The sequence below is a fragment of the Tiliqua scincoides genome, chromosome 3 (assembly GCF_035046505.1).
Source record: "Tiliqua scincoides isolate rTilSci1 chromosome 3, rTilSci1.hap2, whole genome shotgun sequence".
Lineage (NCBI taxonomy): Eukaryota > Metazoa > Chordata > Lepidosauria > Squamata > Scincidae > Tiliqua > Tiliqua scincoides.
The window spans coordinates 239,361,332-239,389,141 of record NC_089823.1 but is presented as its reverse complement, the minus strand read 5'-3'; the positions used below and the strand labels follow the sequence as shown (position 1 = coordinate 239,389,141).

The 27,810-nt window shown below is 47.3% G+C and overlaps 1 protein-coding gene across 2 annotated transcripts in view; it reads right to left on the bottom strand.

The window, feature by feature from the left end:
• The window catches only part of LPP (LIM domain containing preferred translocation partner in lipoma), a 313,546-nt gene that overhangs the window by 271,547 nt on the left and 14,189 nt on the right, over positions 1–27,810 (bottom strand). Inside the window, exon 2 of one of the 2 annotated variants that reach the window (XM_066619985.1) lies at positions 13,417–13,534. The gene's annotated coding sequence lies outside the window, so the exon portion shown is untranslated. Of the gene's footprint in view, positions 1–7,979; positions 8,111–13,416; positions 13,535–27,810 lie in introns of those variants that run through there. The other variant, XM_066619987.1, reaches the window with a different exon arrangement.

The window sequence follows — 27,810 nt, the reverse complement described above, 5'->3', positions numbered from 1 at the left end:
CCACTTTGTTCTGATCCAGCACAGCTGTTTTTACTGAAAGGGGATCCATAGGGAAAAGAGATCTACCAGCAACTATTCATCATGGCACCTAAGTGGAACCTCAATGCTGAGAAGAACCTCATCTCCGAGAACAAGACGTGGAGGCAAGCAGTATAGAAAACAGTAGATAAAAATGTAAGATTGCTTTATTTGGGTTTTTAAAAAATGTTTCAAATCATATTTCTTTTTCAGGTCAGTTACACTAATCATCTCCTAAAACATAACCTGGTGTAAAATGAAATCTGAATGTCATGCAGTCAAACACGTGGAAGTCTAAACCCCCATAACCCTCTTCTATGAATCCATCAGCAGTGCCAGTCATTTGGACTATTTTCCCCAGAAACATCTTGTCCCCACCCCTTGGATGTGGGCACTCCCCATGGGGTGAGAGGCAGGGGTGGCCATACAAAGGGATATACTGGGGAATGCACCTACACATGACATTTGTATTAACATGCAAGTAGACAAAGTCTTCTGGGTCATTTGGCAGTTGATGATCTCTTCTGGGTTCCAGTCTCTTTCCTTGTTCCAATTGTTGCTGGAGGTTACTGTCCTTGGGGGTGGGGTGGGAGGTTTACATTGGCTTGTGCCTTTATAACAATGGCACACTCTGCAGAAAGGGAATTGTGTCAATGAACTCTCCTCTTTTTGGGTTCAATCCTACCCAACTTTCCAGCAGAGATGAAGCCATGCCAACAGGGTGTGTGCTGTATCTTGTAGTGCTGGTGAAATCGCTGAGGCCTCCTCAAGATAAGGGAACAGTTGTTCCCTTCCTTTAGGGCTGTGTTGCAGCTTCATCGGTGCTGGAAATTTGAACAGCATTGGGCCCTTAGTCTGTTTACTCTGCCTAGTGACCCTGATAGACAACAGCAGGCACCAGGCATTTCACCAAGGACAGGCTGGCGTCAAAAGAAATGTGTCCAAGGCCTCAGGGTTGCTCTTTCAAGAGAATGCAAGAGCAATGAAACAAGAAATAAAAACATCTTCCTGCACTGGAAGCTTTCCATATGCCCTCTGGTATAACACTGGGAGGCTGAACCCAGCAGGCTGCCCACTGATAGAACAATCCTATGCGTGTCTAACCCCTGCTAATTGGGTAAGAGGCACTTTTTCAAGTGGGTGCTCCTTTTTTTAGCAGGGGGAGAGTAACTGGCCCACCTCACCCCAGCACTGTCTGTTCTAGTGGCTGTCTGCTGGTATTCATTTGCATCTTTTTAGATTGTGAGCCCTTTTGGGACAGGGAGCCATTTAGTTATTTGATTTTTCTCTGTAAATCGCTTTGTGAACTTTTAGTTGAAAAGTGGTATATAAATACTGTTAATGTTAATGTTAATGTTAATGTCTACTCAGAAGTGTAATTGAACACAATGGAACTTTTTCCCAGGAAAGTATACAAAGGATTGCAGCCCTAACCTCTGACTGATGTCAGCTCTCTAGATCTCAGGCAAAGGGGCCTTTCCCAACCCTCGATCCTTTTAAAAACTGGAGATGTTGGAACCTTGGATGGTGTTGTGGTTCTGATGTTGGACTGAGACCTGGAAGATCCAGTTTCAAATCCCCACGCAGCCACGAAACATCTTGGTTGACTTGGTTGGCAACCTTCAGTCTCGAAAGACTATGGTATAAGCCTACAGCACCCAGTATTCCCAGGTGGTCTCCCATCAACTGTTACCCTGCACATGCCTGATCTCATCTGATCTCGGAAGCTAAGCAGGCTCAGGCCCGGTTAATACTTAGATGGGAGACCGCCTGGGAATACCGGGTGCTGTAGGCTTATACCATAGTCTTTCGAGACTGAAGGTTGCCAACCAACCAACCTCCCATCCAAGTACTAACCAGCCTGACCCTGCTTAGCTTCCAAGATCAGGTGAGATTGGGCATGTGCAGGGTAACAGTTGCTGTCACTTGGTTGACTTGGGCCAGTCACTATCTCTCAGCCCAACCTACCTCACAGAAGGGGAGGTACAGAAGAAGGGGAGGACAGAAGAAGGGGAGGAAGTGAGCAACTTGGAGGAAGGGTGGCATAATGTTTGGGTGCCCCAATATGTGGAAAAAAAAGCGGGGTAAAAATTCTTTAATAAACATTCAACCTTCTGCTTGCAAAGCATAAATCATAGCATAAAGGAGCAAGTTGCCTTGGACAAAGAACTCAAAGACCTCTTGGAATCAGAATTTTTTTTTTTCTAAATTCGTGTTTGAAAAATAAGCTTCTCCCCAACACCTTGTTTCCTATGAGCAGGGTATGGAGAGTGTTCATTTGTTTTATTGTTGTTTGGATGGGGGGAAACATTCCATCTGGTGAATCCCCATCTACAGTTTGATAAGAGCCTAAGAGCCCCACTAGATCAGGCCAAAGGCCCACCTAGTCCAGCTTCCTGTATCTCACAGTGGCTCACCAGATGCCGCAGGGAGCACACCAGACAAGAGACCTGCATCCTGGTGCCCTCCCTTGCACCTGGCATTCTGAGGTAGCCCACTTCTAAAATCAGGAGATTGCGTATACACATCATGGCTTGTAACCTGTAATGGATTTTTCCTCCAGAAATGTGTCCAATCCCTTTTGAAAGGCATCTAGGCCAGACACCATAACCACATCCTGTGACAAGGAGTTCCACAGACTAGTTACACACTGGGTAAAGAAATATTTTCTTCTGTCTATTCCAACTCTCCCAACACTTAATTTTAGTGATGTGGAACAGCTCAGACACAGGTTCATCCCTTTATTTTTATTAAATTATTATTTGAAAAGATGTTCACCCTCCTTTATTTCTTCATAGGCGAATAGAAGTGGCCAGGTTGACCACCTCTGTAAGAACCAGGCCTGCAACTCCTCTGTCTGTGCAAACACACCCTATCTCTTTTATCTGAAACGTGTCCATCACAGCCCTCTTTCAAAACTGCTAGTAGTAGGAATCCTGCTGATCACACTCTTAAGGCGTTCAGAAATATTATTGCTCTCTGCCTGGCTGGCTGGCCCATTTCATCAATTGGAAGGCTGTAAATTTTCCAGGACTGTGTTTCTGGCCTTCCACTGTTTGCTAAGTGCCATATACCTTTATGGGGGCTGTTAGCAGTAGTGTGATAATTAATACCGACATTCCAAGACTGTCCTGAGCAATGTTTGCAGTTAAACCAGATTTTTTTTTTTTTTTGCAGTCTTTCACCAATCAAGGAAAAGGCAGCTACACTCCTCTTGTCGCCTCTCCCGGTTTGCAAGCCACTGATCTCCTGCAACTTAACTCATGGTCCCTCACAGATGATATCCAGGTGATTGGGGCTCACCCTAGACTTGACCTGTATTGTAAAACCACAAACCTCAGAGAGATGCACCCACATTTGTGGGGAACAAAAATGAATAAATCTAGCCTAAATAAATGAACTGGCCTAAGGTGGCAATTCTACAGCTCTCCTGACTCCAAATTGTTAAAAAAACATCAAACATGTCATGGGAAATGTTAGTAGGTCCAAAGCCACTTAATGCCAACATCAACGTAAATTGCTCTCCAGGCCTCTGTACTGGAATATTGAAAGAGTATTTCAATATTCAGTTTCAATTGAATTCAATTTAAGTTCCACACCTGCAATTCTATCCATCTCTTTCTGTGAGAGTCACTGCGCCAGGACTCCCTTCAAACAGGGTAGCACATCAGAGTGGCAACTCATATAGAGACACAGCAGGTGGTTTCCTCTCCAGGCAGGCAATTCTGTGGCCATCTCAACACAGTCTCTGTAAATTAGATGCTCAGGATGAGTCCTAGTTCTGTTCACACTTTATTGTCCACATGCAGAAGGTTAGGAGAACCCCACCACCTGGCCCCATGCCAAAGAGAATGGTGACTACAGTACAGGGGTTGCACACAAGACTGGGCACAAGAATTCCATTCATGTGCACAAGTGGTGTACATGTACATCCCCGTTTCACCTTCGGCTGAACACATGGAGGCCAGGGGACAGGGCCAACCTGCCCCAGTTGTAGCTCTGCCACATGTTTAGTTAAGGAAAGGCAGAAGGGTAGGAACAAGGTACAAGTCTCAGTCTGAAACCAGAACAGTGACATGGCTCAGCCATCACAAGTTTGGAAGCACTGCTCAACCAAGCCCTCTAGGGAGGGCCCACAGCTCACAGGGGAGAGGACATCACATGTAGGCAGAAGGCTCCAGGTACAACCCCTGCTATCTCCAGACGCCATTTCACATTGGAAAATGGCTGCTGCCAGGTAAAGAGCCCAATACTGGACCAGATGGACCAGCAGCTGCTTCTCATGTTCTCTTGCTAATACAGAAGGATGCTCAGAACCCTGCTTCAGACAAGGCCCAAATGTGCAGCTGCTGCAGTACTCTGTCACTGTGCCCTGTAAGCATCTAGTACTGAGCCAATCAGGTCTGTGGAGAGGACAGGCATCTACAAGGACATGTTTTCTTCAGGTGGAAGAAAACCCTGCCATATCAAGCCAAAGGTCTGGCTATCTTTCCCAGCAGGACTGCAAGCAGCTAACTTCCACCTGTACTCACAGCATAAGCAAGAGCTCTTCTCCACTGTTCGCTCCTCAAGCCACAGGTATCCAAAGATACGCTGCCTCTGGAGAGGGAGATTCCATTTAGCATCATGTTTAACAGCCAGTGACAGTGTTCTCGTCCTCCTCCTTCACGTATCTGACTGACTCCCCCTTTAAAGCCATCAAACTCAGGGCCAGCCCCACATCCTAGGGAGCAACTGTTGGAAGAAGGACTTTCTTTTTTCTGTTCTGAATCTCATGGGTGTGCAACATGCAGGAGGAAAGATGCTTGTTGGAACTGGACAGCCAACAGCCGCCAGCAGCTGAAACCCCCTTAGCAGGCCAGGGACCACGACAGCTTGGACGAACCAGCCCCCCTTGCAACCTGAACCACAAGCCGCACCACAAGTTAGCAAAGATCTGCTGTGCACTGCCGTTTCCCAGGAAACTCTTCCAGAAGTGTTTGTGCCTCCGTCTGGTAGAGGGGAGATGATAAATAAAACACCTATTGTACACTTAGGGCCTTCATCTTAAGACCCCGAGGGAAGCTTTGGTCGGATCATACAAAGGGATTAAAGAGCAGGAACAGCTAGAAGCATAAACACTGTGATTACTGCTGTCGGCCCGCAATCAGAAGACGAGGCAATTGCAGGCACCATTGATGATGGCCTGCTAGCACTCAGGCTCAGGCACTTGTAGGGGAAAAAATCCATCTGCACAGAAAATGAAAAAAAGCACGCACAGGCACTCTGGTACTCACTGCACTTCAAGTGCTAATTAGGATCAACAGCCAGTGTGGTTCCATAGACAGAAGGCTGGCATGAACAAAAGAGGCCAAGGCCCAGATGTCCAACTAGGCAAGTCCCCACTCACAGCCTGACCTAACTGCCCACCTCAAGAACTGCCATGGGACACTAATCAGTCCCAGACATCCTGGTCTGTTTCCCCTGTCAGCTGCAGTCTGGTGGAAGGCCGCACAGTAACTGGACTGCTCAGCTGTAGCACTAGGTAGTACAATGCTCTGCCCAAGGAGACTCACCTGCCTTCATCATGTGCTGGTAGGATAGGACAAGATGAACACCTGAAAAGACTTATGTCACCAGACAACGTGACCTGCAACCTTAAGGAGGAAGGTCTACATTCAATGTCTATGAAAACAGAAGTCAAAGGCGCTTGTACAGGTGCAACCCCACCAGATCATCATCAGCTGTTGTGAGTTTTCCTGATGCCTTCTCCAAAGGACTGGCAGCTGGGAGCTGAACACTGCAGCTCTTTCTAGCCACACTATTCCCACACATGACTTATACTAGCACTCAGCCACCCGTGGCTCCATTAACTGACCACAGAGCTTCTTTCTGTGCTATAAACCTAGACATCTCGTTGGGCACTGCAAAATCACTCATTTTTACGCATAGCTCCAGTATTCTGCTATTTATCAAATACCCTTTCCAAAGTGGAAAAACAACACTCAACAAACGCTAAGTGCTAATAAAATGCCACGGCGTGCGATGCCACACAGTTAGCATTAATACTGAGAAGGCCCTGCCTACCCAGCAGGGCCCTGAAGTAGAAAACTGTCGACACTTTAGGTCTCCTTTCAAGAGAGATGGGGGAAGGAACTTTGTACCCTGCATGTACTCAGAAGCATTCCAGGGCAAGGTGTCAGAACTTTTGAAAGCAAAAGCCAGAAACTGAGAAGTTGCTGATGGATAACCACGACTGGTCTCTTTCCTCCCATTTCAGGGATCAGCAGAACACCCAGTGAGGAGTAGAAGAGCAGTGAACAGTTAACCAGAAGGGCTAAAGCTGGACACAGTGGTGTAGCTGGAGGGGGGCAGAGCACTAAGGCTGGCAGCGGGGCGGGCAAGTGGCCCCTCCCTTCGGAGCCATTCCCGGTGGGGGGAGCAAAATGGAGCCATACGGCTCCGTTTTGCTCCCCCCGCCGGGAATGGCTCCAAAGGGAGGGGCCGCTTGCCCGCCTCGCTGCCAGCCTTAGTGCTCTGCCCCCCTCCAGCTACACCACCGTCTGGACAACACAGAGGCTTATGGAGCGAGTGTGGGAGGAAGTAGCATGGATTTATCTCGCTCTCTGGCACCCAAGTAACTGGCGCCAGTCTCAGCAGGTCAAATGTGTGTCTGCAACTGCACTGAAAACTATAAACCTGTTTAACTAGCTTTGCTTTTTCCCTCCCCTGGTGAACCTGGCAGTTGTAGCTTTTTGAGAACTCTGCAACTTCTGTGTAAGAGAATTTTAGCCTCTCACAGAACTACACTTCCCAAGGTTCCTTGGGGCAAGGGGTGCTGCAACAGTTAAGCCAGTTTCAGTCTGGAGGAAAGTCTGGAGGAAAAGTTTACTGTTAAAGACACAAGAACAGTCCTGTTGCATCAGCCCCCAAATCCAACAAGCCTAATGTCCTGCTTTCAACAGTGCACAGTCAGTGTTTCAGTGAAGCCCACAGGGGGTGGGGGGGGAGTGAAGACAACAGCTCTTCCCAGTTGTTTGCTATCCAAAGTGGCTTACATTCAATGGCAGCCTACCCCTGAATATGGAGGTTCCACATACCTATCATGGCTAATAATTGCTGATGAACACATTTGTCTAACAGTCTTTAAAAACACAGCAGCAAATTACTGCTGCCACCAACAGATCTTGTGGCAACAAATTTCATAAGTGAGAAGCACACTGTGTGAATAAGATCTTTCTTTGTTTCTCAATGTGCTGTCAAGCAAAGTCACAGAAATCCTACTGAATTTCAAAAAAAAGAAAGAAAGAAAAAAAAAAGCCCACACATTTCCATTTCCCAAAGTGAACTAGGACACAGATTAATTTTGGGTTTTTAGTGCTAACTAAAACTCTCCCAACTGCAATGCAGTTTCTTTTCAGGAAAAGATGATAAGGTGGAAGACTCCAGAAGGTCCAGTATCAGACAGGTTTTGTTTTGTTTTTTAATGGTACATCAAAGGAAAGAAGAAGAAAAATTAAAACCAAGACAGACAACAAAATGACAGTGGAAATGAGGAGACAATACTCTTCTCAGTTAAGTCTCTGTTTCCTCAGTTCCCCAGTGGACCAGAAGCAAATATTAACTAAGGCACTGAAAAAACCTGCAGCGTAAACAGCCCCATAAATGGGGCACATGCACATGTTAGATGTTGTAGAGGCTACGGAATGGATCCACCTCAAATGCTAGAAGGAGCATGAAATGTCCTGCAAGAGGCCTCACTACCCGGAAGATGCCCACAATCAATTCCATGCAGGGCCCCAAGTCTTGCAGCACCAAGCGTCCCAAAAGACTTGCTGGGACCTCCTGTGTCTGCCCTGCAGGACCCCACACTGCTGGCCTCCTCCCTAACCAAACACACGTGGCTTGATGCAACTCTTCTAACCAAACAAACGGCCAGCGCCACACCAGCCCATCTGCTACGCCAATAAGCACGTACTCACCAGACTTTGGCTCCTCTCCCGTCCCAGGGGACACTCTGTCCTACAGCAGAAAAAACTGAGAACCAGCTCCAGGAATGAGAGAGTTCTGAAACTGAGCACAACCAGAGGAAAAAGGAAGAGAGAAAGAGGGGAAAAAATGCTTATCCTGACTACAGGAATTCATATCTTGCTTCCCCCAGGCCCTGAGTCACCACCCCTCCCCTTCCAATAGATCGGTGCACGGGTAAACATTTCCAAATATGGAGCCCACAGCTACAAAAGGATGTCAGAAAAATCACGCGTCTTTGGCCTCCAGAGACAGAATTCCCCGCCTGGGTCAATTATTAACTCCCAGTTGCATACGGTCCAGGCACTTCACCCTTCTGATATGACAGTCCACAGAAAGCCAGCAGCTTCCTGGAAAACTCAAAGGCAGTTACTGATCCCCCTTAAAAGGGAATCCTCGGAGAAAAAGAAGCCCCAGGCAAAGATCATGAAGGCAATGAAAACTGGAGGGTTGACCGCAAGCACCAGCTAGCTGTAAAAAGGACTAGACAAATCTATGGGAGCCTTGATCAGTGCACAGAGTTGCCTGCCTGCCTGCAGGCCTCTACCTCACAAGGATCACCAGCTTCCCCAGAGTGCTAGCCAAGGGAAGGGGGGCTTACAGCGTCCGTCTCCTCCTCCTCACTGCCAGCAGATTCACCTTGGACTTGCCCCTCTCCAGGAGGCTAACCCTTCAGTCATGCCAGCCAGTGGTCCTCCTCAGCACTAACTCCCCATGTCTGACCTACAGCTCTGCTAATCACACAGTCATGCAAGAGGACCAAGGCCTCTTGTGAGATCATGCTTTCCCCAGAAGAGAGCTGCCATGTCCTCTTGCATCCCCCACAGTGTCCCCAAGCTATCCATCACCACCCTCATCCATTTTCACCCTGGTGCAGGTAGTTGCCTTGCCTTGCTGACTGCTGCTGACTGCTGACTGCTCTAGCAGGACTCCCCACCTTCTTCCCCACACAGGTGGTCCTGCATATTGGCAGCTTGCCAACTGCAGGCAGTGGTGACAGTCCTGAACACAGCCAATGTTCAAATTACATCTGAATAATATTCAAAAACATATGTCAGTCATACTATTCAAAAACATCATGCCTCTGAATACCAGCTACCATCAGATCTTTTTGTGGGCTTCTTGAAAGTATCTGGCTGACTGGCCACTGTTGAAAATGGGATGAGATTGGGTGTTTATCCACCCAATAGTATCCATTAGTATTGGTTTACCCTTCTCCCTCTCTCTCCAAAGGTCCTTTGCAATCAGAGCTACTGGAAAATTAGCCCAGGACCTTTTGAATACAAGGTACATGCTCTGACATAGGCCCTCCCCAAGCCACACCCTGTAATTCCACTTTTCTGTGCTTTATAAACCAACATCTCATACTGCACCATCGCTACAAGTTAAAGACACAGGGACTACAACATCTGCACACCAACATGCACGTGGGCAACAAATAAAAGATTCCAACTCATTCTACAACAGACTTGGATCTTCTAACAGAATTCTGAGACATACAGAACTTGGGGCAGATTCTTCTGAAGTGCTCAGACCAGCTGAACTGGACTTTGCAAATGTTACTCCATGAAATGAGGACTAGAAATATATTTGCAGTTTTAAAAATCCCTATCCCTGTTGCAACAGTCCACAATGTGCAAGCATGGAAGGTTGCATTCTGCCACCCTACAGAACTGTACCTAATCCCAGCATTAACTTGTGATGGTAAAAGAAATGTGATGCAAGTTAAGAGTCAAACTACACATGATACTAAACACACCATGAGGACCCCTGTCACTACTATTATCAGTCCACCAGTGCTACCACTAAAAATGAAGCTGGATCAGCACTGTGGAATGGTTGGGCTGGGGGGGGGGGGTTTCTTCCTTCCCTGCTGTCCTGATAAAAATCAGCATATGCACAGATCCTATTTGCCTTGGAAAGGAAGTTTCCATTAACAGAAGTGGTGAAAGGAGGGCAGCAAGGAGGGAAGGGGTTAAATACACCCTTTTGCAACTCATCCCATTTCCCCACTTCTATTCCCACTCTAGCAGCTACTAATTTTTTTTTAAAGAAGAAAACAGACAGAGGCCTCAAGGATATGGTAGGACCCATTGCATTCTGCTAAAACAAGGAGCAGGGCCAGAATAACACACTCCGTGCTCTACCCCTGCCCTATAAGACTTCCTTCCCAGAAGTCAGCAGTTTTCAAATTTGACCCTCATTGAACTCTACCCAAATTGCTGAGGACCCTGCACTATGGAATCCTTGTCTCTTGTAGATCCACATCCAGTGGGCTGCCTCAGGCCTCCAGTCAGCCAGGCTCATCAAACTGAGCTGGCCTGTCCCCAGACATGAACTGGAGAGCCATGCAAACATGCTGCCATCGCAGAGGAAGACTGGGCAAGCGGTCTTTCAGGGGGGCTGGTCAGTCATTCCTGAATTCCTCATTGATGAGTTTGAGAGGAGCCCCAGGATTCCACAGAAAATAGTGAGAGATCCCTTCTGATGATGCTGATTCCAAAAAGTGAAATTTGTTGGGAGAAAAAAGTATCACTGCAGCACCAGGACCTGAAATGGTATGGACTGTTTTCAAGGTGCAAAAAGGGTATCTTCACAAATATCCAAAAAGCAGGCACTGGCCCAGTCTCAGCTGATCTTCTGTAAATAAACAAGGGACAACGACAGCCAAGGTGGCCACAGATAATTTGTTGTAGTAGTAGTAGTAGTAGTAGTAGTAGTAGTAGTAGTAGTAGTAACTTTATTGTCATTGTGCTGCAGCACAACGAAATTTATGCACCTTAGAGATACAAGCATAAATATATACTACAATTCCAACAATCACACTCTACACACTCACCCGCATTCTATACAATATGCATCATAATATAAAAACAGTATAACAGAACATAATGCCCAGGAGCATGGCAACAACTAAATCGCCTTAGTCAACGTAATTATGGCTGTGGGATAAAAACTGTTCAGGAGTCGTGTGGTGCTGCTCTCATAGTTCTGTATCGTCCACCCGAAGGCAACCGTTCAAAGAACTTATGAGCCGGATGGAAGGGGACTCTCTTCTGCAGACAGTGAGATGTATAGATGTCCTCCAAAGCTGGTAGATGAAGGTTGATGATGTCCTGCGCGATCTTAATAATTCTCTGCAGAGCTTTTTTGTCCCCTGCAGAGTAATTTCCGTACCACACCAAGGTATCATAGGCTAGGACATTCTCAATGGTGCAACGATAGTAAGACACAAGCAGCTGCTGTGGCAAATTTAACCTCCAAGCTTCCTCAGAAAATATAACTGCTTTTGTGCCTTTTTTATCAACATGCTGGTGTTAATAGCCGAGCAGGATGTGAGCCTAGAGCCTTGACTCACTAAAGGCCATCCCTCCATAGCCCAATCTCTTGCACAAAATTGTTAAATTTAAAACTCAACAGGTGCCCTCCCCCAACAGTGATCCATAAAACTCCGCTCTCCCAACAGGAGCCAGTGATTCTCCTCTGGTGGAGGAAGAACCTCCCCTGAAGGAAACTCTTTGCTTCTACCCATCTCTGCACCTGGGGTGGTGAATTTTGAAGCAACTGCAATCTTTACAGCCCCTTTTGGCTGGGTGAGGAAGCCAAATAGCTATTCCAGTGCAAAAAGACCCCTTTAGACCCGAAGCTAAAGAATGTGCAATCTGGTCATTCCAAACTGGAATGTGGCTAATAGAAGCTGAGATTGTGAGGGCAGATTGGATTTAAATGAGAAAAATAAACCACAGACAAAAAACTTATTGGTTCTTTTTGCAATGGGCAGAAGACTCAAGCTGTGGCCATATATGGCCATAATCTGCTCAAAAACTGACCTTGTGATGTACTGCAGGGCTTGGGGCTTAGTCCAACAACAGAGACAATCTGGGGAGTAGGAGGCAGTGTAAAGGAGGAGGCAGAAGGAAAAAAGCATGAGATCCTTCATATTTCACAAGTGAAAGGGAGAGGCTGGAGGCTAAAATGTGCACGCATATGTCTGGGACTTTTACCAGTAAGTACAATTAATCCCCACATGGTTCTCAAAAGTGACACACGTACACCACCTTTCCCTCCAAATAAACAGAGCACTGCTGCTTCTGTCCATCAGTTTGGGCAACTTCCTGAGGGAAGACATCTGCCAGACAACCACCCATCCTGTTGCTTGTTGCCTGAGCACCTACCAGGTGGCAACCCTACCACCAAACCCCAAAGCCATGAACTGAATACCATCCACCAAGTGAGGCCTCTTGCCAGAGCTGAGAGGAAAACTGGGGACGGTCCACCACTCTGTCTAGTCCACGAAGGTCCTTGGCACAATTCCTGGCAATGTCAGGCAGGGCTGGGAAAGACCCTGTTGTATTCTGGAAATAGGAAGCTGCCACTTTGAGTCCATCTTGCTCAGCACAGCCGATGCTGTTAGCATCACTCCAGGAATTCCACCCACAGTCCTTCCCAGCCTTACCTGAAGATCAAATCAGGGACCTTCTTGTACAAGACTGAGGTGCCCCTTCCCCACAGTCCAGGGTGTCATGTGCCTGACAGCCCACCCAAAATGAAGCTTCCAGAAGAGTCCAGGGAAAATAATTCTTGTCTCACCTCCACCTACTGTCTGATGCTTCAGAGAGAAGATGCTACCAGGGTCTGACTCTAGAACATCTTGCAATGTACTGCTGAGCTATAGCCCCTCCCTCATCACCAAGATCTCACTCACAGTGCTGAGACAACCAGGTCTTTTTATTTGCCTGTTCATCACCTGCACCTCAGGCTAGTGTCAAGCAGTACCTTTTTTCCCTTAAGCCTGATTTCTGAGTGGGGGTTGGGGGATTTGTTTGGTCTATTAGCGCCCACATCCTAAGCAGCCAGGCTGCGTCCTGCTGATTCACCAGAAAGTCCCAAGCTCTGCTGTTTGGCATACCTGTTAGCTACTAAAAAACCCTGTCCTTAGTCCCACCCACTGACCAGGAATTCTTAATATCACCAGCTGGCAAACTGAGATCTTATGGCAACAATTTCCCACAACCAAACCAATCAGGTAAGGTTCCTCTATGCCACTGCAACTCAAACTGGTCTGTGAGCCATCAGCTGCTGGTCCATGTCATGTCTCCCGGGGTTTCCTTCTCTGGCTTCTCAGAGCATCCCAAGGCTTGCTGCATGGCTTAGATTCCTGGCAAGTCACTCAAGAGGCTCCAAGAAGCAGAAAAGGAAGCAGGAAAGAACAGATATGAGGTGCTGTGAACCAGAACTATAGTGTCAGACAGCAGCACATTGGCCAAAAAATTGCCAGTCTGACATAATCCCCAGTAAGGACGTATAAAGAGTTGAGAGGAAGAGGAAGCAGCAGGGGGAGATAGGATCTCTGTTCTGAGGCTAGACGACATGGGAAGAGGGTCTACATACCAGTTCTCTCCTTGAAGGATTCTTTGAAGGGAGATGAATGGAGGCAGGTACTTGGGTGAGCCACAGTCTTTCCTTCTTGTTTCTCTCCAGTCACAATGTTGGGATTTCTTTCTCAGGCCTGTGAAAATGCAAAAATGATCTCAGGACACAAGCTTTTCCCAAGAGAATCTTCAAGCAGCAGGTTTCAGCAAGCATTCTGAGATTCTACAAGAGTCAAAGAGATCCAGCAGACACAACAGGAGCAGATAATTAGGAGCAGACTTTGATCCACGCCCTCAAGTACTGGTTTCACTTGCAAGGTTTCTGGACTCCACCTCCTTCACCATTAGGTGTAAGGCCTTATGAAATTTAAAGGCCTTGTACTAAGGGTAGCTTTGGGCATTACTACTTGCATGAGGAGCAGGGGTTGTATGTACTTCCTGTTCCAAGAGGCATCAGCAGCCGTGGCTTTCTTCTCCATCACAGGCTTTAGACCAGGGGCCTCCAAACCCTGGCCCGGTGGCCAAATGCAGCCTGCAGCAAGCCTCTATCCAGCCCACGGCCAGCCTCTTGTCTCCTGAAAGCCTCTGGCCCACTCAACTGAACGTGACCAGAGCTGTGCTCTGATTGCATCTGGAGGGTGTTCTGAGGGCTGGAGAGGCTGAGTGAATGAGCCCACTCATTCATTTATTCATTCTAAGTCCCATCCCTAATTTATTTATTTAAATTATATATTTTAAATTTTTTCCAGCCATCAGCACTGTGCCAGATATTTCACATGGCCCTCTGGCCAAAATGTTTGGAGACCGCTACTTTAGACCACTGTATATCCTTCCTTTATGACCATTGCACATGTTCTTTCAAGCAGTTTCACAAATTACATGGCCACAAACCCCAGTCAGCCATTGAGTGTATGCTCCAGCAGTAGCAAATTGCAGCTGTATGATGAGTGCACCTTTTGGATAAGAACATAAGAACATAAGAACAGCCCCACTGGATCAGGCCATAGGCCCATCTAGTCCAGCTTCCTGTATCTCACAGCGGCCCACCAAATGCCCCAGGGAGCACACCAGATAACAAGAGACCTCATCCTGGTGCTCTCCCCTAAATCTGGCATTCTGACTTAACCCATTCCTAAAATCAGGAGGTTGCGCATACACATCATGGCTTGTACCCCATAATGGATTTTTCCTCCAGAAACTCGTCCAATCCCCTTTTAAAGGCGTCTAGGCTAGACGCCAGCACCACATCCTGTGGCAAGGAGTTCCACAGACCAACCACGCGCTGAGTAAAGAAATATTTTCTTTTGTCTGTCCTAACCCGCCCAACACTCAATTTTAGTGGATGTCCCCTGGTTCTGGTATTATGTGAGAGTGTAAAGAGCATCTCCCTATCCACTCTGTCCATCCCCTGCATAATTTTGTATGTCTCAATCATGTCCCCCCTCAAGTGTCTCTTTTCTAGGCTGAAGAGGCCCAAACGCTGTAGCCTTTCCTCATAAGGAAGGTGCCCCAGCCCCGTAATCATCTTAGTCGCTCTCTTTTGCACCTTTTCCATTAACACTATGTCTTTTTTGAGATGCGGCGACCAGAACTGGACACAATACTCCAGGTGTGGCCTTACCATCGATTTGTACAACGGCATTATAATACTAGCCGTTTTGTTCTCAATACCCTTCCTAATGATCCCAAGCATAGAATTGGCCTTCTTCACTGCCGCCGCACATTGGGTCGACACTTTCATCGACCTGTCCACCACCACCCCAAGATCTCTCTCCTGATCTGTCACAGACAGCTCAGAACCCATCAGCCTATATCTAAAGTTTTGATTTTTTGCCCCAATGTGCATGACTTTACACTTACTGACATTGAAGCGCATCTGCCATTTTGCTGCCCATTCTGCCAGTCTGGAGAGATCCTTCTGGAGCTCCTCACAATCACTTCTGGTCTTTACCACTCGGAAAAGTTTGGTGTCATCTGCAAACTTTGCCACTTCACTGCTCAACCCTGTCTCCAGGTCATTTATGAAGAGGTTGAAAAGCACCGGTCCCAGGACAGATCCTTGGGGCACACCGCTTTTCACCTCTCTCCATTGTGAAAATTGCCCATTGACACCCACTCTCTGCTTCCTGGCCTCCAACCAGTTCTCAATCCACGAGAGGACCTGTCCTCTAATTCCCTGACTGTGGAGTTTTTTCAGTAGCCTTTGGTGAGGGACCGTGTCAAACGCCTTCTGAAAGTCCAGATATATAATGTCCACGGGTTCTCCCGCATCCACATGCCTGTTGACCTTTTCAAAGAATTCTATAAGGTTTGTGAGGCAAGACTTACCCTTACAGAAGCCATGCTGACTCTCCCTCAGCAAGGCCTGTTTGTCTATGTGTTTTGAGATCCTATCTTTGATGAGGCATTCCACCATCTTACCCGGTATGGATGTTAGGCTGACCGGCCTATAGTTTCCCGGGTCCCCCCTCTTTCCCTTTTTAAAAATAGGCGTGACATTTGCTATCCTCCAATCTTCTGGCACTGTGGCCGTTTTGAGGGACAAGTTGCATACCTTGGTCAAGAGATCTGCAACTTCATTCTTCAATTCCTTAATAACCCTTGGGTGTATGCCATCAGGGCCCGGTGACTTATTGATCTTTAATTTATCAATGAGGTCTGAAACATCTTCTCTTTTAACCTCTATCTGACTTAACTCCTCGGTTAGGAGGGGCCGTTCGGGCAGCGGTATCTGCCCGAGGTCTTCTGCCGTGAAGACAGATGCAAAGAACTCATTTAATTTCTCTGCCATCTCTAAGTCTCCTTTTATCTCCCCTTTCCCTCCCTCACCATCCAGAGGGCCAACCGCTTCTCTGGCGGGTTTCCTGCTTCTAACATATTTGAAGAAGCTTTTATTATTCCCCTTAATGTTGCTGGCCATGCGTTCCTCATAGTCTCGCTTGGCCTCCCGTATCACCTTCTTACATTTCTTTTGCCACAGTTTATGTTCCTTTTTATTCTCTTCATTAGGGCAAGACTTCCATTTACAGAAGGAAGCTTCCTTGCCCTTCACAGCCTCTCTAACTTGGCTGGTTAGCCATGTGGGCACCCTCCTGGATTTAGTGGAACCCTTCTTTCTTTGCGGTATACACCTCTGCTGGGCCTCTATTACTGTTGTTTTAAGCAGCCTCCATGCACTCTGGAGAGATTGGACTCTTTTTACCCTCCCTTTCAACCTCCTTCTAACCAGCCTCCTCATTTGAGGGAAGTCTGCACGTCGGAAGTCAAGGGTTTTTGTTAGAGATTTGCCTGGTATTCTTCCCCCAACGTGCACGTCAAAACGGATCGCAGCATGATCACTGTTCCCCAATGGCTCAGTAACCATTGTAACTCAGGATACAGTCAGCGAATTCGCTATGTGCGAGGGGAAGAATTGCCACCTACCTGACGACCAAGAAAGGTGGTATATAAATACCTGTATTATTATTATCATCATCATCATCATCTGTTACTCTGTTCTTATTATCAGCTAATACTGTGCTGGTGCCACATCAAACGGGCATTGATATTGGCCCCACTGCTGAACTCTAAGAATCGTGGGACACATTTGTGTCCACTTGCCCTGCCATTCTGGGTACCGTCTTAGAACTCCAGATGAACCTTCACAACCCTGGTGATGGGGAGAGGTCAATGATGAGAGGTTTCTGGAAGGCTACCTGAGGGTTGCCCTGGGGCAAGCCAAGAGACAGGTGAAGCAAGATGACAGGTCAAGCAACCGCCTCCCCACTTCTGAACTCTGAGGCCTCATTGTTGGGCCTGTATCAAGTCTAATATATTTAAAATGAAATACTGAAATGAATGGGGACCCACCTGAAATTGGCTTGTGACCCACCTAGTGAGTGCCGACCCACAGTTTGAGAAACACTAGTCTACACGGAAGTGACATTTTAACATTGGGAAGCAGGTGTGTAAATTTAGTGGCAGACAACACTATAAACAGCAGAAAGATACATTGTTGGAGTGAATGTTTAAGTCAGAAAACTTGTGCAAAGGGGTGGGTGTGTAGAGGGCTTCAAGAGAGGTGACTCTCTTCCCCCTGAGGGAAAAATTTCCCGCCCTTTCCAAACGGCAGTTGGTCCAGGTGTCCCAACCGCTAGTCATTGTACCTAGGCATTAAGTCTGGTAGCCACACCCACAACTCACATTAGCAGCATATAAAACAGCACAGTAAGCAGTGCTGAGGGCTCTCACTTTCTGCAAGCCAGCAGGAGGTGTCTGTCAAGCAGGCTCTCGCTCTAAGAGGCCAACTGCCTCCCTCCCTTCCTTCTCTCACTCAAGCTCTCGGTTCTCAAAAGCCACTGGTGCTGTCCGTCTTGGGCTCTCAGCCCTGGATGTCCCCTGGTTGTTAGTCCCCTTTCCTTGGTACCAGGGACATGCAGTGGGTAGGGAAGCAGGTGAGGCAGACTCTCCCCACCTGAGTCCTTTGAAAAGCATGGCTCATTTATGAAGAGGTTGAAAAGCACCGGTCCCAGGACAGATCCTTGGGGCACACCGCTTTTCACTTCTCTCCATTGTGAAAATTGCCCATTGACACCCACTCTCTGCTTCCTGGCCTCCAACCAGTTCTCAATCCACGAGAGGACCTGTCCTCTAATTCCCTGACTGTGGAGTTTTTTCAGTAGCCTTTGGTGAGGGACCGTGTCAAACGCCTTCTGAAAGTCCAGATATATAATGTCCACGGGTTCTCCCGCATCCACATGCCTGTTGACCTTTTCAAAGAATTCTAAAAGGTTCATGAGGCAAGACTTACCCTTACAGAAGCCATGCTGATTCTCCTTCAGCAAGGCCTGTTCGTCTATGTGTTTTGAGATTCTATCTTTGATGAGGCATTCCACCATCTTACCCGGTATGGATGTTAGGCTGACCGGCCTATAGTTTCCCGGGTCCCCTCTCTTTCCCTTTTTAAAGATCAGTGTGACATTTGCTATCCTCCAATCTTCTGGCACTGTGGCTGTTTTGAGGGACAAGTTGCATATTTTAGTCAAGAGATCTGCAACTTCATTCTTCAATTCCTTAATAACTCTTGGGTGGATGCCATCAGGGCCTGGTGACTTATTGATCTTTAATTTATCAATGAGGTCTGAAACCTCTTTTAACCTCTATCTGACTTAACTCCTCGGTCAGGAGGGGCCGTTCAGGCAGCGGTATCTGCCCGAGGTCCTCTGCCGTGAAGACAGATGCAAAGAACTCATTTAATTTCTCTGCCATCTCTAAGTCTCCTTTTATCTCCCCTTTCCCTCCCTCACCATCCAGAGGGCCAACCGCTTCTCTGGCGGGTTTCCTGCTTCTAACATATTTGAAGAAGCTTTTATTATTCCCCTTAATGTTGCTGGCCATGTGTTCCTCATAGTCTTGCTTGGCCTCCCGTATCACCTTCTTACATTTCTTCTTACATTATGTTCTTATGTGAGAACCATATCCATGAGTGTCCTTTCAGATAAGCCTATCAAGCCAGCCCAGCAATACAAGGGGTCCAGTACATGAACCATCTTGGCTGGGTTCTTGGCCCAGATTTGGCTTACAGATTTGGCTACACTTTGAGTCAAAACTCACACACTAACAATATACCTGTACAATATCCACCACTGCCTGTGTTGCCAGTTACTTTACACCCATGCTCTTGAGTAACTCCCACCCATGTCAACAGGACATACTCAAAAAGCATCCTTGTAGTTTGTGCCCTATTTGTGAATTGGTGTGACCTTCCCCAGTTTCTGCAGACACAGAATCCTCATAGCATTGTCAAGGAAGCCCAGGTCTCAGCAGAAGACACTGTTACCTTTCTTCTGTCAACAACATGAGTCCTGCCTCTCTTTGCTTCCAGAAGTGAAGACAAAGATCTTAAAAATAAGCATGGGCTACTCCTGGCCTCTTCCCCCAAAGCATCAGCTAAAAGCAAAGATAATTAATTGCTCACCTACATGGACAATTATCCCACTCTAGCCATCCATCATGAAAGAGATATCAACACAAGTAAACATTACAGACTGTCGTTATTTATTTTTGCCATGTTAAAATGCTGAAGAGCTCTCTGCAGTTGAGATCTTGTTTGTAGCACCTGGAGAGAGACCCTGTTGACTTTGGTGAAGAGTAATCAAAGTATTCTCAACAATCTAGTAATACCAGAGTGGATCACAGAGGACAGGTGAGCTGCTACAACAAAGCTCCTTTCAGAAAATACATTTCAAGCAGATCATTTCATTCATTAGTTTCAACCAAGGGAGACCTGCTATAATGGACAAGTAAAGCATTTCAATGTGTGAACATATACTTTGTTCTGCACCATGTTCTGTTCTCAAGCCCAAGAAAGCCAGTTTGCAAAACAGGAGAATCACAGGGCTGTAAAGATAGACCAGATTATCTCGTTTAGAGATGCCCAGACATTTAGCAGGGTCTCAGGCTGGGATCTTTCCCAGCCCCCTCACCACATTTCAGCTTAACATGCACCTAGTTCCTTCCACTTGCCCTCACAGAACTTCCTTCCCCACTGGTCTCCACTACATTCCTTCTACGTTTGCCTAAGATCATGTACGAAAACAGCAGCAAAGGAGCTTCTTCCTCAAGGCAGGGTCCCCTGCTGCAGGCATACACACAGTTGTTGAATGACCGCATTGGCCTGTTCACCTTACTGATGCCCTCCTTCACCATCAAAGCTGTGGAAAGACACATGCAGACACAGGATTCACAGGTGTACCCATGACTTCACCATGAAGAAGCAGCTCTCTCATTCTTGGCTATACATGACCAAAATCTCTCCTGAATTGCAACATCCAAAAATGAACAAAGGCCCCAAATGCTGAGCCAACGCTGAGCAGAATGTCATGGGCATATTCCAGAGCAATCCAAGCACAAAAGACAACTTGCTGGAGAAACCTGGACCACCGCCCAACTGCCCATTAGTATGACAGTCAGGAAAGTAGGGGTGGAGAGACCCCATGGACTGCCATATGGAACAAACAAGGGGCTGAATGGAAAGGCCCTGGCCATGAGCCCACCTTCCCAAGCCCAGCCTTTCATGCTGGGATTTTCTGATGGGTAACATGGTCCAGGAGGGGATAGGAAGGCTGGGGTGATTTCCTTGGATCTGAGAGGGAGGGCTCCAGCATCCTGCTAGAAACAAAGCATCCACAGCTGCCCCCTTTCTGTCCAGGGCTGGGGGGCAAAAATGGAGACATGTGAATCCTGGTACACAGGAGCCTCCAGTATTCAGATTTGTCTAAAAAAACCACCTGGCCATGGGTTTTGAAAACATTCATAGGAACTGGAATTGGCACACTTGAAATATTCTTTCCAGCTTTTTGAATGTTAGACAAGTTGCAAGATCTGTGTTAGGGGAGCAGTTTCAGAACACCAACCACTATCCCAAAGCTCAGGATTAGCTCACTGGACCCCCACACACCACTAAATGAAGATCTAGCCTTCCCTAGAACACTGTGCAAAAGTATCCCTGCCTATTTTGGTTGTTTGTTTTTACCTTCCCCCTTTTTATAGTTTCTTTAAATTCACATGATTCTGAAGGCAAAGTGCTGGCAACTACATTGCAGGCTCTACAGAACACGGCCCAGTAGGAGCTAGGAAGCAAATTGGTTAAAGGTGCAATTTTCTTCTTTTTATCCAAGATAATTACCATGGAAAAGCATGTCTCTCCCTGTGCCTTGCAATTAGCTAAAATAACCAAATCAACGTTACTCTCTTATTAGCAAAGGCTGCTAGGGATGTACAAGGGAAACAAGGAAAACAAATTTGTACCTGCTCTTTGCACCAGCTCTGAATTTTTTGTATATATATGAATTTTTTATATATACAGGTGCATCCCATTTATCCATGGATTTTTTATCTGCGGATTTGTGGGGGAACCGAAAGTCACACACACCTTTGCCTCCTTTGCCCTGTGCTGGCATCTCACTCCATTTCCAGGCAGCCCAAAACACTGCAAAAAGGCTCTGCCTCACCCAGGCAGGGAAATAGCCCTGGAAGAGGTTCCCCTTGCAAAGGAACAGTAACACTCCTGGAGCCCCTGAGCCAGCAAAGAGGGGGTCAAAAATCTCTGTAGCCAGAACACATGCAGCAAAGTAGAGCTCGCTCTCGCTCTCTGTCTGTCACATAGGGGCAGGTGTGGTAGCAACAGAGGGGATTGCTTTAAAAAACCCAGGGAGTGTTTGCCAAATCCCCCCCCCACTGAGATGGTGCAGGCAATCGCCGACACAAGCAAACCCCCCCCATGGTGCAAGCTATCACTGACACAAGCAAGCCTTCCCACCAAGCAAAGCATGAGATTTAGCCTACAATCCTCTCCATACTTTCCTGGGAGTAAGCCCCACTGACTGGAATAGGGCTTACTTCTGAGTAGAAAGGCATAGGGCTGGACTCTTTTATCTTTTATCAGCATCCCAACTGTGAAAGAAGCTGGGCAGCTGGCAACGGGGAGGGCCGAGTATGGAGGGGAGGAGACTGATAACAGCTGCCTTAGTTTCCTTCCATCCGGAAGTGTCAGGTTGCAGTTGCAGTTTGCAGCTGCAAACTCTATGAAATTTAGCACAACGCGTTTTTTTAATCACGCCGAGACAGGGAACAGAACAAACAGGGAGCAGATAAATAGGCTCCACCTGTATATACCTCTCTCCCACAGTTGTCCCTTGAGGCCAATCTTTACCTGAAGAAAATAATGTGGCACAGAGTGCCAGGGACTGTTATCATTTCAGAGACTCTGCAGACTCAGGGCACAAGCCTAACCAGGTCTACTCAGAAGTAAGTCATATTTTGTTCAATGGGGTTTACTCTCTGGAAAGTGTGGTTAGGATTGCAGATTCTGATGAATGAAGCCCACCAGGAAGAAGACACCATGTTTTGCACAGACTGTGGCATGTTCCCATTCCTGCTGATAAATACTGAAGCCCAAATTGCAATAAGTGCAAGCTGGTGGCCCTTCTAGAGAATATGCATGGCAAGGAGGCATATCGAGCCATCCTTCAATATATATATATGCAAGAAGTAGAAGTTTCTGGACAGAACAGAGAAAGCTCCTTTGAAGTGCAGCAGAACTGAGAGGCTTCCATCAAGGAGAAAGACAGGCACAAGCAAGAGTAATATCACCCAAAGGACAAGGCTGACAGCAAAGCCCTCTGTGGTTCTGGAACTGAACATTTGTTTCTAGGGCCTTCCGGTGGAGGGGGGTTTGAGGGAACTTAGTATGTTCAGCCTGGAGAAGAGAAGGCTAAGAGGGGATATGATAGCACTCTCCAAATACCTGAAGGGCTGTCATATGGAAGAAGCAATAAATTTGTTCTCAACTGCCTCTGAAAGTAGAACTAGATCAAATGGGTACAAACTGCAAGAGAGGAGATTTTGGTGGGACATCAGGAAAGAATACTTGACAGTAAGGGCAGTTCAGCAGTGGAACAGATTGCCCAGGGAGATGGTAGATTCTCCCTCACTGGCGATCTTCAAGCAGAGACTCAACAAGATGGAGATGCTCTAGGAGGATTTCCTGCTACAGGTAGGGGGTTGGACTAGATGACCTTGTAGGTTCCTTCCAATTGTATGATTCTGTGATTTGGGACCACTGGAGGCAAACACAGTGGAGGGTGCTGAAGCCCCAAAGCAACAAAGGACCATCCCTGCTGCCCCAACAAAGAAGAAGAGGCACATAGCAGTGGTTGAAAAGCCCCTGTGGAGTCAGAAGCTGCCACATGCCAACCAGACACATCAGCATAAGAGGTGTGCTGTCACCCTGGGGTGAGAATCAGGGATCTGCCTGAGAAGTTGCCAATGTCACGGGGTGGGGCAAGTGCCTTTCCCTTTAAGATGGATTAAGTTGGGTGTTTGCTGCCCAGGTGTAGTGCATCAGTAATTTAGAGAATAAAACCTGGGGGTGCCTGAAAATTCACACACAGCAGGAGGAAGGGAGCTGAGGGTTAACATCTTTTATACTGAAAATGCTGAGAGACCTGCATGATGGTAATTTTAGCCTCTTTTTAGTTTCTTGTTTTTAGCTGCTGTAATACATGTAAATATGTCTTTTGGAGTACTTGAAACTCCCTTAAAATAAAAATCTTTTACATGAAAAATTGGGTGCAATTATTGACCAAGGAATTGCATGTTAATAGGACCTGGGGCTTGGAGTAAGCTAAATAAAAAAAACATTGTTTTTGGGGGTTTGTGGAGGATGGTGTAAGGTTGGAGGAGGGTTAAATCCTGGTTGGCTTGGGAATCTCCCCTGGTCCTTCCCTACCCCAAGGGTGATGGCTGTGACAGCCAAGGCTCATCAGACCCAATGACTAGCATTCCAGCTAAGCTGCGCAGCTCAAAACAGAGCTCCGCGCAACTCTAAGCTCAACATTTCCAGAGGTTCACAACAACGCATGGGATTGCTGAGCACTGCTATGCAGCTAAGGAAGGAGTCTGCACAGTGGTGTGGACCCCTTAGAGCAGTGGTTCCAAAGTGGAGACTACTGCATGCCAGTAAAGGTCAGAGCTCACTGTTCCACGCAGGGGCCTCTGTTGCACTGCAGATTGCCCCTGACCTTCACACTGACCAGTCGCTTCCAGGTTCTGTCGCCCCATCAGGCTTTGCACCTGGATTTCTGGGCATACATGGCTGGCCAGCACAAAGGCTGGGGGTGATCTGTGGTGCAACAGAAAGGCCCCAAGGTGGAACAGTAAACTCCATTCACCAGGGGAAGGATTGCGGCAGGCACCGGATCCAGCCTGTGGGCCAGGGTTGGTGCCCAAGCCTTAGAGGGAACACTGCTGATGACAATCACCTATTCCTGCTGATTCATGTGGGAACAAATGACACTGCCAGTGACAGCCTCAAACAAATCATGAAGGACTATGAAGATCCCAGCTGGAAGCACAAAATTTGGTACACAGATTGTGTTTTCGTTGTACGTCTGGGGAAGAGTTGTGGTATGCAAAGGGAACAAAGAATCCTGGAAGTACATGAATGGCATCACAAATGGTGCCAAGAAGGAGGATTTGGTCTCCTAGTTTCCAAGATGACGGTCTTCTAGAGAGAGATGGGCTGCACCTTGATATAGCTGAGAGAGATGCACTGTATTTGGGAAGAAACACATGAGCCTGATTGGGAGGGCTTTAAACTAAGCCACATTGGGGCGGGGGGGGGAGAGATTAACCAAGGTTAACCAATGCTTCAAGGTTAACCAATGCCGAAGATCAGAGAAGGGAAACGTGTGACATAGAAGACACTGGAACTGTGGGGATGTGAAATGCCAACACGAGGGACAAAATAGAGAGGTGGAATGGGGCTTCAGGTGTCTTTACACCAATGCATTTAGAAACGAACAAGATGAACTGGAACTGCAGATACAAGGAAGTGAGTATAATCTAGTACACATTACTGAAAACATGTTTAATTTGGAGAAGAGATGGCTAAGAGGTAACACGATAACTATCCACAAATATCTGAGAGGTTGTCAAGTGGGAGATAGAGTGGGTTTGTTCTCTGTTGCTCCAGAGGGTGGGGCCTGGACAAATGTTTAAATTACAACAAGGGAATTTCAATTAAACATTGGGAAGTACTTCCTGATAAAGACCTATTTGGCAGTGTGCCTTGGAAGATGGTAGACTCTCCATTGTCAGGGTTCTTCCAGCAGAGGCTGGACAGCCATCTACCTGAGATGTTGTAGTTGTGGGCTGTCTGCATTGACTGCAGGGAGACTGGGTGCTCTATCGAGAAAGCCCCTTTGGACTAACAGCCCAGGGCAACTCCCTGAACCCAATGAAGGCTTCTAGGTGGCACCTGCTCAGCTGCCTGACTACAAGAGGAGCCAGGTTTGCAAAAGATGGCTCACCCTAACTGCTGGGCAAAGCCTTTCCCACCCCAAGTATGGGGCTGCAGAGAGAACTGCAAGTCCCACAATCTCTGCTGCCATTCAGACATTTTGCCAGAACTGATAGAAGAGTGTGGGTAGTGGTTACCTAGCAATAGAAACCTGTTTATTCCCTCTCTTCTGTCCAGAAAAAGAACAGCCAGGTGGGCCCAAGCTGAACAGCAGCTGTGTCAGGAATCAGGGCTACACACCAACAGAAAACAGGGAAGAAAACCAAGGAAAGGAGGAATCGGAGCTCACAGGCAGAGCTCATGTGAGGTATGCAGAAGACCCTTGGTTCAATGTCCACCCTATGCAACTAAGAGGATTGCAGGGGCCAGGCGAGGAAAGAGTCTAGAATGACCAGGAATGGGCTAGATGGGGTGAGCCGGTGAGGGGCCAATGCTTGCAATGAGGAGAGGAAAATGGGACGGCTGGCAGAGGCTCATAAGAACATAAGAACAGCCCCACTGGATCAGTCCATAGGCCCATCTAGTCCAGCTTCCTGTATCTCACAGCGGCCCACCAAATGCCCCAGGGAGCCCACCAGATAACAAGAGACCTCATCCTGGTGCTCTCCCCTACATCTGGCATTCTGACTTAACCCATTCCTAAAATCAGGAGGTTGCGCATACACATCATGGCTTGTACCCCATAATGGATTTTTCCTCCAGAAACTCGTCCAATCCCCTTTTAAAGGCGTCTAGGCTAGACGCCAGCACCACATCCTGTGGCAAGGAGTTCCACAGACCGACCACGCGCTGAGTAAAGAAATATTTTCTTTTGTCTGTCTTAACCCGCCCAACACTCAATTTTAGTGGATGTCCCCTGGTTCTGGTATTATGTGAGAGTGTAAAGAGCATCTCCCTATCCACTCTGTCCATCCCCTGCATAATTTTGTATGTCTCAATCATGTCCCCCCTCAAGCGTCTCTTTTCTAGGCTGAAGAGGCCCAAACGCCGTAGCCTTTCCTCATAAGGAAGGTGCCCCAGCCCCGTAATCATCTTAGTCGCTCTCTTTTGCACCTTTTCCATTTCCACTATGTCTTTTTTGAGATGCGGCGACCAGAACTGGACACAATACTCCAGGTGTGGCCTTACCATCGATTTGTACAACGGCATTATAATACTAACCGTTTTGTTCTCAATACCCTTCCTAATGATCCCAAGCATAGAATTGGCCTTCTTCACTGCCACCGCACATTGGGTCGACACTTTCATCGACCTGTCCACCACCACCCCAAGATCTCTCTCCTGATCTGTCACAGACAGCTCAGAACCCATCAGCCTATATCTAAAGGCTCACATTTCAGTCAAACCAACGTCATACAGAACTGTCTTATTTCAGAGAGGTCACTTGACAAGACCATCTACAACACAAAACGTGCAGCCCAATTCATTGCACAACCCTCTCCGCCACCATCAGTGCCATTGCCGCCAGGTTAGCAGAGCACTTGCTACATCCAGTCAGGGTGGGACAGTCTACAGCAGGCTGCCCAGTTGCCTATGGGTCTCCTTGGACCTATGTAGTCATTTTGCTGGCTTAGGTCTCAGGTGAGTCAAGGGGAAGCCATTGCAGCCTGGGAAAGAGGGGTTAGGGTCTTGCGCATTTCAGCACCACTAAGATCCACCCCCCTCTCTCCCACTCCTCACCTCCTGCCCTCCCTGATCCTCCCCAAATCTCCCCATGCCCACAACACGCCTCTGCCACCAACTTACCTTCACCACCGGAGGCTTCTGGAGACACTGTTGCCCATTTGCTGCTGCTGTAGCAGCACCTCAGAAGCTTGCATCTCCAGCCCAGCTTTCACACCTCCATAAAGGGCCCTGAAATGCTGGAATGATAGTTTCAGCAGAAAATGTTCCCAATAGGGCTTAAAATGCAATAGGAAAGCTGAACTCCTGGCCCAGGCCCAGGAGAACTAAAAGACAACTCTGGAAGAGGAGGTACAAAGCTTGCAGTCAAAATCCTGGGCGGCCTTCCATCTCAGTCTAAACTCACAGACACACGCATCATGCATACATGTCTGGGATGCCTCTTGGCTCCACTGGTTGCCTATCCTGAAAGGAAAGACCCTAGAAACGGTTGGGGCTGGCCAGAACAGTAAATTACAAAGTGGAAAGAGGTTCTTGAGCCCAGATCCTGACCTCTTCCATCAAGATACAAAATAACACTTCAAACAACAACAGCTTGGTAAAATAAAATAAAATAAAACTCCTATCTGTATTTAAATGTACTTATAGTACATCAGATTACTGTGGCAGTTGACACTCACCCCTAACAAACACAATATAAGCAAGTGCTGAATGAACAAACACCTCTTGATTTGGGAGAGCCACGGGCGAGTAGCAGCTAGGAATTTTGGCACTGGAAAACAAGCAGCGCTTTGATCTCTGAAGGGCTTTTGTAGCACTGTATTTGCACTTCAATTTACTACGCTGGGTTTTAAGGAGAAAGCACAATACTGAGACACCCACAGAGCAAGGCTGTCTCTCCTGGAGGACGGCAAGCAGAATGAGCCTGGCCAGACTTTGGCCTCTCTC